This window comes from Sorex fumeus, unplaced genomic scaffold, assembly GCF_029834395.1.
Source record: "Sorex fumeus unplaced genomic scaffold, SorFum_2.1 ptg000014l, whole genome shotgun sequence".
In the NCBI taxonomy this organism is placed as follows: Eukaryota; Metazoa; Chordata; class Mammalia; order Eulipotyphla; family Soricidae; genus Sorex; species Sorex fumeus.
In genome coordinates, this window is record NW_026606071.1 from 1,284,174 (window position 1) to 1,295,557 (window position 11,384).

At 34.2% G+C, this 11,384-nt stretch overlaps 1 non-coding gene across 1 annotated transcript; it reads left to right on the forward strand.

The window, feature by feature from the left end:
- The first annotated feature begins 10,044 nt into the window (after window positions 1-10,044).
- Window positions 10,045-10,148, forward strand: LOC130021250 (U6 spliceosomal RNA). Its single transcript, XR_008792139.1, has one exon. It is a non-coding gene; the product is annotated as a U6 spliceosomal RNA (small nuclear RNA).
- Window positions 10,149-11,384: the final 1,236 nt, after the last annotated feature.

Below are 11,384 nucleotides of genomic sequence, written 5' to 3' on the forward strand. Positions count from 1 at the left end.
AAAGTCAGTTGATATGTTGTTACTCCTGGTCTAATATGACCAACTGTGTCTGGCATATCAAATACTCTCGGTAGCTTGCCAGGCTCTCCGAGAGGGGCAGAGGAATCGAACTCGGGTCGGCCATGTTGGCCGCTTGTAAGGCAAACGCCCTACCCGCTGTGCTATCGCTCCAGCCCCAGACACAGTAACAACAAAGTCTCCAATGGAGACGTTACTGGGCCCGCTCGAGCAAATCGACGATCAACGGGAGGGCCTTTACCTTAATATGACCAACAATTTCACAAGGTGATATGTAAATGTGGAATTTAGAAAATGCAGCACAATGTATTCAACTTTTCATAGGGAGAGGAGTTTTGTGGGACCAAAGTCTTTGATCTTCTTGTTCTAGTGTCCTTTCCATCAGATATTAGGAGAATTAAAGAGATATGCTTATTTACATTCTAAGGGAAATATATATGTTTTGTGTTGTTAGTGTTAAATACTGAGTCCTCTTAAGTACTTTAAACTTTATATAAAGATAATATTTGTTAGAATGACTTTTGAAGTGTTTGAGATTTAAAAAATTAGCTAAAATGAAAACAGGTTTTGCTGGGTACTGAAATGTGTTGGCATGATCTTATTTCCTAGCCATATGGATTATAAAATAAGATGAGATGTTGAAAATTAGATGAGATAATTTATGCAAAGTCCCTAACATAACGGGCACTTAGTAGGCTTCCCATAAATAGTGTTTTAGAATTCAGTTTCAGAAACCATTAATTGAAAAGGCCACGGTTATAGAGTGAGTACAGATGAAATTTTTTATGAAGAGTATTGAACAGAGATAGAGTAAATCTAGGAATGTATGTTATGTATGTATGTTAGTATAGGAAGTGAGGATCTGGTGAAAGAGGAGAAATTATTGGTATAAACAGATGAAGAATAAGGCTACATCATGGAAACAAAAAAGAAAGACATCCGTGAAATACTTTGGAGCAGTGAGAATCTGCAAATTGATTAATTTGTCAACTGGAAAGTCATTGGTGAGTTTATCAGCCCAGAACCAGAACCATCCTGTATAATGAAAAAAAATGGAAAATTCAAATTAAGTTTTGCTGGTTTCTAATTTTCCCAGAAAAATCCTACTTATCGTAGGAGAAGCTAAGAGGTAGGTTGAAGGAATGCCTGATTTTCTGAGAGACAGAATACTTGTTGCACCCCTGAAAAAGTCTGGTAGTTAATATTTGGTGACATGAGCTTGCCAGATGAGTTGCTGTAAACTAGCTTTAGAAGACAGGTCACATCCCAATGAAAGGATCTCCATCGGTAAATTATCCTTAGTTTTGAACTATTCAAGGTCAAAAACATCACCTTTCCTTTCTTCTTTCTCTCTCTCTCTCTCTCTTTCTCTCTCTCTCTCTGTCTCATTTTTTTTTTGGAATCAGTCGAGATACAGTTACAAAGTTGTTCATGATTAGGGTTCAGTTATTCTATGTTCCAACATAAACACCACTTTTTCATCAATGTATCAAGAAACTATCTCAAAACCTATCATTTTATATTTTCTAAAAGTTATTTGCAGTTATCTTTTTTTAATTTTGGTTTTGGGTCTATACTTAGAAGTGCTGAGGGCTTACTAACTCTGCTCTGGGATCACTCCTGGTGGTGCTTGGGGGCTCATATGTGGTGCCAAGGATCAATTGGGGCAGGTCATGTATAGGGAAAGTACCTCAAATCATGCTATCTGGCACTGAAAAATTATTTTTATAGTTAAAGTGGATTTTATTTAATTTAAAGCTGGAAGTATAATTGTTATATTATTCAAAAATAAAATTACATGCCATATTTGAGGATAGGGAAATAAGTGTTCACAATTATTTAATTTTAGTTCTCAGTAGTTGACAATAGACGAAAGATTTTGATTTAACAAAGTCATTAAAGTATATTCCTCCTCTAGGGGCAAAGTCTGGGTTGCCCCCTGTGATGCGCAAGGCTGACTCCTGCCTCTGTGCTCAGTGAATGCTCCTGGCAGGACTCTGGAGACCATATGCTATGCTGGGAACTGAACAGGCATCAGCCAAATGTGAGGCAAGTGACTGCCCAGTTTACCGTGTCTCCAGCCCGTGTTTTAAGCATTTACTTGGATTATTTAGGTTCTAACCTTCTTTACTTGGAATTTTGAATTTTACTAGATCTTATGAGTAAAGGAAAAAGGACTGTCCACATGAGCTAAGTAATAATGTCTGGCAGGAAAAGAGACTTAATTGAAAACAAAATCTGTCTAATTTCTTATATATATTTTTTGTGTGTATGTGTGTGTGTGTGAGTGTGTTTGAGTGTGTGTGTGTGAATGTGTATGTGTGTATATTTGTGCTATATATAAATTTTGTTGTGCTGAAATTGAATTAGGCCTTCACACATATGACACATGACCTCTCCCACTGAATCACAATGCTGACTCCAATGCTTAGATTCTGGGATCAATTGAGACTCTAAATTAGACATTTAGGATGAAATTAGTCTATAGTAGCACTGACCACTGTCCTCCCATTGTTCATCGATTTGCTAGAGCGGGCCCAGTAACGTCTCCATCATGAGATTTCTTGTTACTGTGTTTGGCTTGCCAGGCTTTGCCATGCAGGCGGGATACTCTCAGTAGCTTGCCGGGCTCTCCTACAGGGGCAGAGAAATTGAACCCAGCTCGGCTAGGCTGGCTGCGCACAAGGCAAACGCCCTACCACTGTGCTATCACTCCAGCCCTATAGTAAGATTTTATTAATTTTTGCTTTTGGAAATAAAGATGTATCTTGAAATTCTAAAATATTTAAGTTTTTATTTAAATAATAGTAGGCAACAAATCATAGAGAGAAATATATAAACATATGCCTCTTAGAGAGCCTGGCGAGCTCCCTGTGGCGTATTCGATATGCCAAAAACAGTAATGACAACAGGTTTCATTCCCCTGACCTTGAAAGAGCCTCCAATTGTTAGGAAAAGATGAATAAGAAGAGACTGCTAAAACCTCAGGACTGGAAGAATAGAAGCATTATCGGCACTCGCTTGAGTAAATCCACAAGCAACTGGATGACAGTGATACAGTAATACAGTGATTATTTAAATAATCTTTTTTAGGACTGAGAAGACGGAACAGGGTTAAGGTGTGGGTCTTGCCAATGGCCTACCCCAGTTCAATTCTTTACACTCTATAAGGTCCTCTGAGCCCCTTAGTAATGACCCCTAAGTACAGAACTAAGAGTAAGCCTGGAACACCACAGGGTATACCCCTGAAAGCCAAAGGTAAAACTAAATATGTCATAAAAATTTTTCAGAGTTTTTTGTTTGGGGGCCACACCTGGTGATATTCAGGAATTCAGCAAAAAGGGATCACTCCTAGCAATACTCAAGGGTCATATGGGGTGCCGAGAACGGAACACTGGTCAGCAATATGTAAAACAAACAAAAGATGGTTTGATCTTGGGTATCCCATATGGTTTTCTGGTCCTGCTAGAAGTGATCCTTGAATATAAAGCCAGGAGTATGGCCTGAGTGCATATGAATGTAGCCCCATAAACAAAAATTAATTTTATTTAACCATACAAATAGTATGTAATAGTATCACATTGGTATATTAATTTGCTTTTCTCTAATGACCAGAAATATTAATGCAATTTCCTGAAAATATTTGTCAAGTTTTGTGTTCTAAATGGGATATTCAAAAATTTTTGATTTTAAGAATCAATTATTTTATAATATAACTAAAATAATATACAATCAATATATATTTTAGTCTATGGATTATTTTTCTTACTTTTAATTCATTGTTATCTTTGCTTAAAATTTTTTGATTGATCTAGTACTGGCTTTATTGACAACCAACCAGAAGGTTGGAAGAACTCATGTACTCGAAGAAACTTTTAATCTGCAAGATAGTGACCATGTAAATGGTCTCAAGAAGGAATTTTATAGGAAAAGAACAGAGAAAAATATGGACTTCAGACAATGGGTGTCAAACAAAAAAAATTTCCTTCATAGGTTGATCCGATTTTGAGAGATATAATTTCATGAAATAGTCAGAAATACCTAGAACTGCCAGTTTTCAGAATTTCCAAATAATTTAAAACTACCCAAACTATTAGTCACTTACACAAACACACATATGGTTGAATACATGTATAAATGTACGTATTCACACATTTCATATATATGTATATATGTATATATCTATATATAAATATAAATATATATATATCTTCCCAGAAGGGGAAGAAAAAGATTTGTAAGAACTTTCCTTATTTACTTTCCCTTTTACCAACCAACATAAATATGTTTTTAGAATTTGTTTCTGGAATGTTTTATCTCAGAAATATTGAAATGTTTAACAACTATTCAGATCATTATGAAAATAATGCTTGATTAGCCATCTAAACAAAGTAGCAACAATTTGAAAATTGCAAATAAAAACTAACTGAGAGATAGAAAGGGAGCGAGTGAGAGAGAGAGTTAGGTCTGTTCAACTATCTAGTGGTTATTAAAAAGAGTATTAGAATTATTCAGGACTTCAAAATTGGCATCAAATTGGAGTTAGTTAAATTATATTTCCCTAATAATAATTAATAGTGAGTACTTTTCATATAACTACTAGGTATCTAGTGTTCTTTGGTGAAGTGTCTATTCATCTTTTTTCCTCATTTTTGCATAGGGTTGTTAAAATTTTTTGTTGTTCAGCTTTTTAGTGATTTATATATTGTGTATATTAGCTTTTAACTGATCTAGATTTAGAAATATTTTATTCCATTCAGTAAGGTAAGGTTTTAATTTATGGGAGGTTTTTTTTTGCCTTGCAAAGGCTTTTTAACTTTATGTGGTCCCACTAGAAACACTAAATATTAAATGTCTACAGGAAATGAAAGTATATACATACATATATATAGAGAGAGAAAGCATTTAGATACACCCATCTGGAAATGTCTGAGATTATTAAAGGATGAATAATAATTGTAATATAAATACTAGTGATAGAGATAATAGAAGATATTTGACTATTTTGCATTTTGCAGAGACTGTTCAATATACTTATGTAGGTTTGTTTATTTAAATTTTGTTATATGTGACCAAGATGTTGCCACTAATAAATGGTTAATAAAATTAGTAACTTGCTAATCACACTACGTAATAGTTGAAGAAACCAATACTTCAAGCCAAATGGCTCAAGAGTTTCTTCTTGTATTAATATTATTAATACTAAAATAATTACCGAAATTATATTTACATTTATAATCTCAGCGCTGAACATTGTGATATCAAATTAGTATTTTACTGTAACAAAAATAATTAAGTCAGATAAATAAATTATTCCTGAATTTATCTGTGGCCCTATACTCCGTCATTACTGTGTATTGTGGAAAGCTAGACTGCATATATTCTTAGAGTTTGAATCATTGGAGGTGTGCATTATTTAATTTCAGAATGCCTTTCTGCACAAAGAAAGCTAAGCCCTGTAGATATGACACTTCTTAATTGGCAAAATTTTCTATGCTATATATAGTGATGGGGTAAGTCATTATAAAAATAATCTGCTTATTTTATAATTTAAATAAAATTCACTTTCATAAAGTAAAATTTGTAACTTAAGCATAGAAACACAGTTTCATAATAAAAGCCGTTATAAATTTAATGACACAACATTTCTAACCCTTGTTTCTTCCGCTTAACTCAATAAACTTAGGTTAAAGATTTGTAAATAATGATAATCACAATAATAAATCTAATTATAACAATAGTAACAGCTAGAAATTATTAGACATTTAGAAAAAAATTTAAAAAGTATTCTAAGGACCATATGAACTATTTAATATTCACATTTTGAGATAAGCAAATGAATATGAGAAGTAAACAACTCTGGAAAATAACACAGGAAATTGGAGAAAATGAAATTTAAATGAAGACAGTCAAAACCCAGTGTAAACATGGTATGATTATTGGTTTTATTTCTCAAACTGAGTAGGCCACAAGGTACCCAGGCATTTGTTTTGTGTATTATCTCTAAGGATAGTTCCAGAAGTGATTAACACTTGGATTAGAGGGAGTAAAGCAGATTGGCCTCCCTAATGTGAAGGGCTTTATCCAGTCTGCTGGAGGGTTGAACAGAACCTTATTAAAAGGTTGGATAAGGAAGATTTTGCTTGCTTTGTTTGTTTCTTAGATGGGGTATCTTCTACTAAGGAGTCAGACTGGAAGTTCCACTGTCAGCAATGCTCAGTCCAGTTTGCTGACTACCAATCTGAGGAGTTAATTAGGTTTTATGATGATATCAGTCAATTCCTAGAATGAATTTGTGAATTATCTCTAAGGATAATACACAAATTCTCTTATTCATTCTATTCACTTTCTCTGGGTTACTGAGACTCATGCTCCTGATTTCATCTTGAAAAGACAGTTGGGAGAGGCCCGTGAAGATAATGCGAACTGTTGGAGCTCACGCCTTGAATGTCCTGAATTCAGTTCCAGCCCTGACTATTCATTTCCCTGAGCAACACTGCATATAGACCTTCTGGCTCCTAAGCACTGCTTGCAAGGCCTCTTTTTAAAAACAGACCATAGTGATAACAGCTCTTTAGACCCCCCCACCCCCAACACACACACTCACACCACAATAAACTGATGAAAATAAGATTTCAATGGAGACAGTCTAAAGTCAAAGTCCCAAGTAAGCATGGTATCATTCTTGGTTATATTCTTTCTAAACTAAAAAGCTATTTATATTCCAGTGGCTATAAACATATAGAGTGGGCTTGAGCAGTACCACATCACTTGGTTCAAGTATCAATCCCTCTTGTTCACACAGCCAGACTATCTTCAGAAACCAGGAACCCCTGAAAACTGGTGGGCCACCAAACTAAAATAAAATTAAAAGACATTTCTGAAATGAAGACTAGATGTTGACTTTTGTATTTAAAGTATGATAAGCATTGCTTACTAAACTATACAGCTTATTATTTCCTTTTTTTCTGCTGGGTGTGAGTCTAAGAGCCTCTGAGCACCACCAGAAGTTGTTCCTCTCAAAAAAAACTATCAATTAAGAGAATTCTATGGTTGTTTCTTGGTAAGCTGAGAATCTTGCATTTTACTTTCTGTCCCTGTCACTGTCCTCCTGTTGTTCATCGATTTGCTCAAGTGGGCCCAGTAACATCTCCATCGTGAGACTTGTTGTTACTGTGTTTGGCATATTGAATACATCACGGATAGCTTGCCAGGCTTTGCCGTGTGGGCGAGATACTCTTGGTTGCTTGCCAGGCTCTCCGAGAGGGGCAGAGGAATCGAATCTGGGTAGGCCAGGTCAGCCACGAGCAAGGCAAACGCCTTACCTGCTGTGCTGTTGCTCCAGCCCAGCATTTTACTTTACTTCAAAAATTTCTGTATAGATCATGGGCATGTTTCTCACAATAAAACTAGTATTGTTAATATTAATGGCTGCTTATTCTAAACAACTCAAGAAATTTATATAAAGCAATATAGTCACATCATTAACTGTAACTTATTTACCTGTTGGTAGACACTCTGTAATACAAGTGTGTAAGAATACGTCTGTGTATTAGCTTAAATGAACCTTACAATCTATTATTCTTATTATTTTGTGTTTTGGGCCACACGTGGTTATGTTCAGGGCTTATTCCTGGCTCTACATTCAGAAACTACTCCTGGAGGTGCTCAGGGGACGATATGGGATGCTGGATATCAAACCTGGGTTGGCTGCATGAAAAACATAATGCACTATCTGCTGTATTATCTCTGGCCTAATATATTTGTTTTAAATAAAAGAAAATATCTCCTATATTAAGTTTTTATTGTAGCTATTTCCCTTATTTTCTCATGTATTCTTGCAAGAGAACTCCATCTCATCTTTTTATTTTTTCTTTTTGGGTCACACCTGGCGATGCACAGGGGTTATTCCTGGCTCTGCACTCAGGAATTACCTCTGGCAGTGCTCAGGAGACCATATGGGATGCTGGGAATCAAACCCAGGTCAGCCACATGCAAGGCAATGCCCTACCCGCTGTGTTATTGCTCCAGTCCCCTCCATCTCATCTCTTATACTGTTCAAGCTAAGAAGAATCTGTTAAAGATATAATTTTTCAATGCATTTCTACACACTCTGATAAAATTATACAGATACAAATCATCCATTTTTATATCAATAACAAATAATGCACTTGTTATGTGTATATGATAACTGGTATAATTTGTTTTTAAATACATTTGTTTTCTAATGTGATATTAAACATATGTCCAGCCATGTTTCTCAATATGACACTCACTTTGTTTCTAGTTCAATGTTAACTGACATTCTATTGCAAAAGTTCTTAAATTATTGCACGTATTTTGTGTTAAATTTTCACTTGTGAAAATCTCTGACTTGCATATTAGATATATTCTTAAATTGTTATATTGCTCCTAATTGTCATTTCAATCTTGTGAAAAACTTCACAATTTCATCATCAATATAAGATGTTATCTCAGTGCCCTATGTTTTACTAAAGTTACTTTTGAAATTTGGACAGTTTATTCACTATTTATTTTTTCACAATACATAAATATAAAAGTATAGATATCTTATGGTTACTTTAATCTGCCTTGAGAGTGCTTGAGACATTTAACATTTTGTTGGCCATATCAACTTACTCTTCTTGAATTTATATTATTTAACTCTTTTGTGAATTATTAATCTTTCCTTCTCAGTTCATAACTTTCTGTATATTAATTATTTATCTGTAAGTATCACAAAAACTATTTCATATATCCTATTTCTCAACTTTCTTTAGAGTATAATTTGTCAAGATTTTTGCTTTTATGTTGCTATAGTTCTTTTCATTGTCTTTTATACCATCAAGATTTCTAAACTTGATTCAAAAATTTTCTCATGCTACTTTGCAATTGTTGGATTTTATAATATTCTTCTACAAGATAGTTTTGTATTTATTACATTTCTACCTTCATTATTTATTTACCTGTTATTATTTATTTACCTGTTATTTATTTTCACATTCAGTAAAATAGATTCAATCATAATTTTCTTCTGTATGAAAAACCAGACCATTGATTAACCCTGTTTATTCCTCACTAGATTGAAAATTAATTATTTTGTACCAAGATTTACCTTTATTTTTATATACATTCTATATTTGGTGACCCATGGAATTAAGAAATTAAGACATTTTCAATAGTTTACCAGGCTTTCTTCACTTTAAATTGATGTAATTTAGTATTTCAGCAATGACCACCTAGCTATCAATAAGCTTAGATTTAGATCAGTCACATTATACATCAATCTTTATCAAAAAAATACCAGAAAACTGAATTTTTAAAGTTAGGAAAACAAATTATTAAATATCTGTACTTAATGTTTGTATTTTCATGCTCAAATAAAAAACCTAGTCGTTGTTCAGTCTATCACATCCAAGTATTTGTTGAAATGAGTAATTCTTACTAATTGTTTATTTGATTTACAAGCTTATAGGCCAACTATATTCTCAGTTCACTGCTTTGTAAATCAGAAGCTTGCATCTAATACAAAGATACCATTACTTTAAAACTGAACTATCTAGAAGACTTAAAATTTCTCTTTATGCCTAAGGGTATGGTTTTAAGAATATAATTGTTTATGAAAGTTGTGGGGGAAGAGCACTAAAAAGCCTAACAGGTAACTTTGATCTGAACATGATACAGAATTTATATATATATATATGACACTTTATATGTTTCATTCTATATCTTCCAAGAGCATATGTTTGCCAGCAACATGTCTTTGATTGTCTAGTTTCAATATCGGCTGGTTTCTTATATACAAAACAACCATGTACTTGATCCCTGCCCTATGTCTTTCCTTCCAGGTCATATTTTTTCTTATCCCTATGTAACTTTTTAAAAACTATATATCCAACCCTTCATAAGCTTCAGGAATGTTTTTAAATGTCTAAATTCCAAATGTTAACACACCTCTTTTTTAACTCGATAATCCCATGGAGCCTGTTTAAATGAACAAACCAGAAAGTCAAGAATTATATGGAGGTGCTCGCTTCGGCAGCATATATACTAAAATTGGAACAATACAGAGATTAGCATGGCCCCTGCGCAACGATGACACACAAATTCATGAAGCGTTTCATATTTTTTGGTGGAGGAATGGGTATTTGATCATTGTATAATTGAAACCCAAGCACAAAAATTTGTAAGTCTGCAACTGTACCTCATGACGTCTCACTATAAAAAGAAAGAAAGAAAGAAAGAAAGAAAGAAAGAAAGAAAGAAAGAATTATATGGGAGCTACTGAAACACTGCTAGAAAAAAATAGATCTTTATCATACTTCAGTTGATTCACTTGTATCAGAAGTCCCTGGATGTATTCGATATGCCAAACACAGTAACAACAAGTTTCATGATGGAGACATTACTGGGCCCGCTCTAGCAAATCGATGAACAACGGGAGGACCGTGACCATGACCTGACTTTATTATTATTTTTTAAATTTTTATTAGTGAAACACCATGAGGTACAGTTATAGACTTACAAATTTTTGTGCTTGGGTTACAATTATACAAAGTTTGAGTACCCATTCCTTCACCAGTGCCCATTCTCCACCACCAATGATCCCAATATCCCTCCCACCCCTCATCCCCCCCTCCCATCCTGCTTCTTTGGAAGGGCATTTCCTTTTGTTCTCTCTCTTCTTTTGGGTGCTGTGGTTTGCAAAAGAGGCATTGAGTGGCAATCATGTTCCATCTATAGTCTACTTTCAGCATGCATCTCCCAACCTGGGAGGATCCTCCCAGCATCCTTTACTTGGTGCTCCCTTCTCTATCTGAGCTGACTTTTGCCCTAGCATGTGTGGCTGGCCTCCAAACCATGGAGTAAACCTCCTGGCACTTATCTCGGCTATTCTTGGGTGTTAGTCTCCTATATTGTTACTTTATGTTCCCCAAATGAATGCAATCTTTCTATGTCCTTTCTTTCTGACTTATTTTGCTTAGCACGATACTTTCCATGTATAAACTGCCTCATCAAAACTGAACATTTACATTAAAATCATTAGTAAAGGTTATCCAGTAATATGCTCTCAAATGTAATACTGAACAAAATGCTGATGAAAATCCTTAAATTTCCTCTTGGGTTGTAAATATATACTATGGAAGAGATTGAACTTCCAAGGAAATACATTTTATGTATTTTTCTTGATAAGAGCAGATAATGTCATTTAAATTCTTTTTAAGCTTAATCTTTTGAAGAGAAAGTATTTTTCTGTTTTATCATTTCATTTCTGTTCAGATTTAATTATTGAAAGTAATTCATAGGAACACAAATTTTATTGATAAGACATGTTCCCTTGAAATTTAATAGTCATATAGAATATT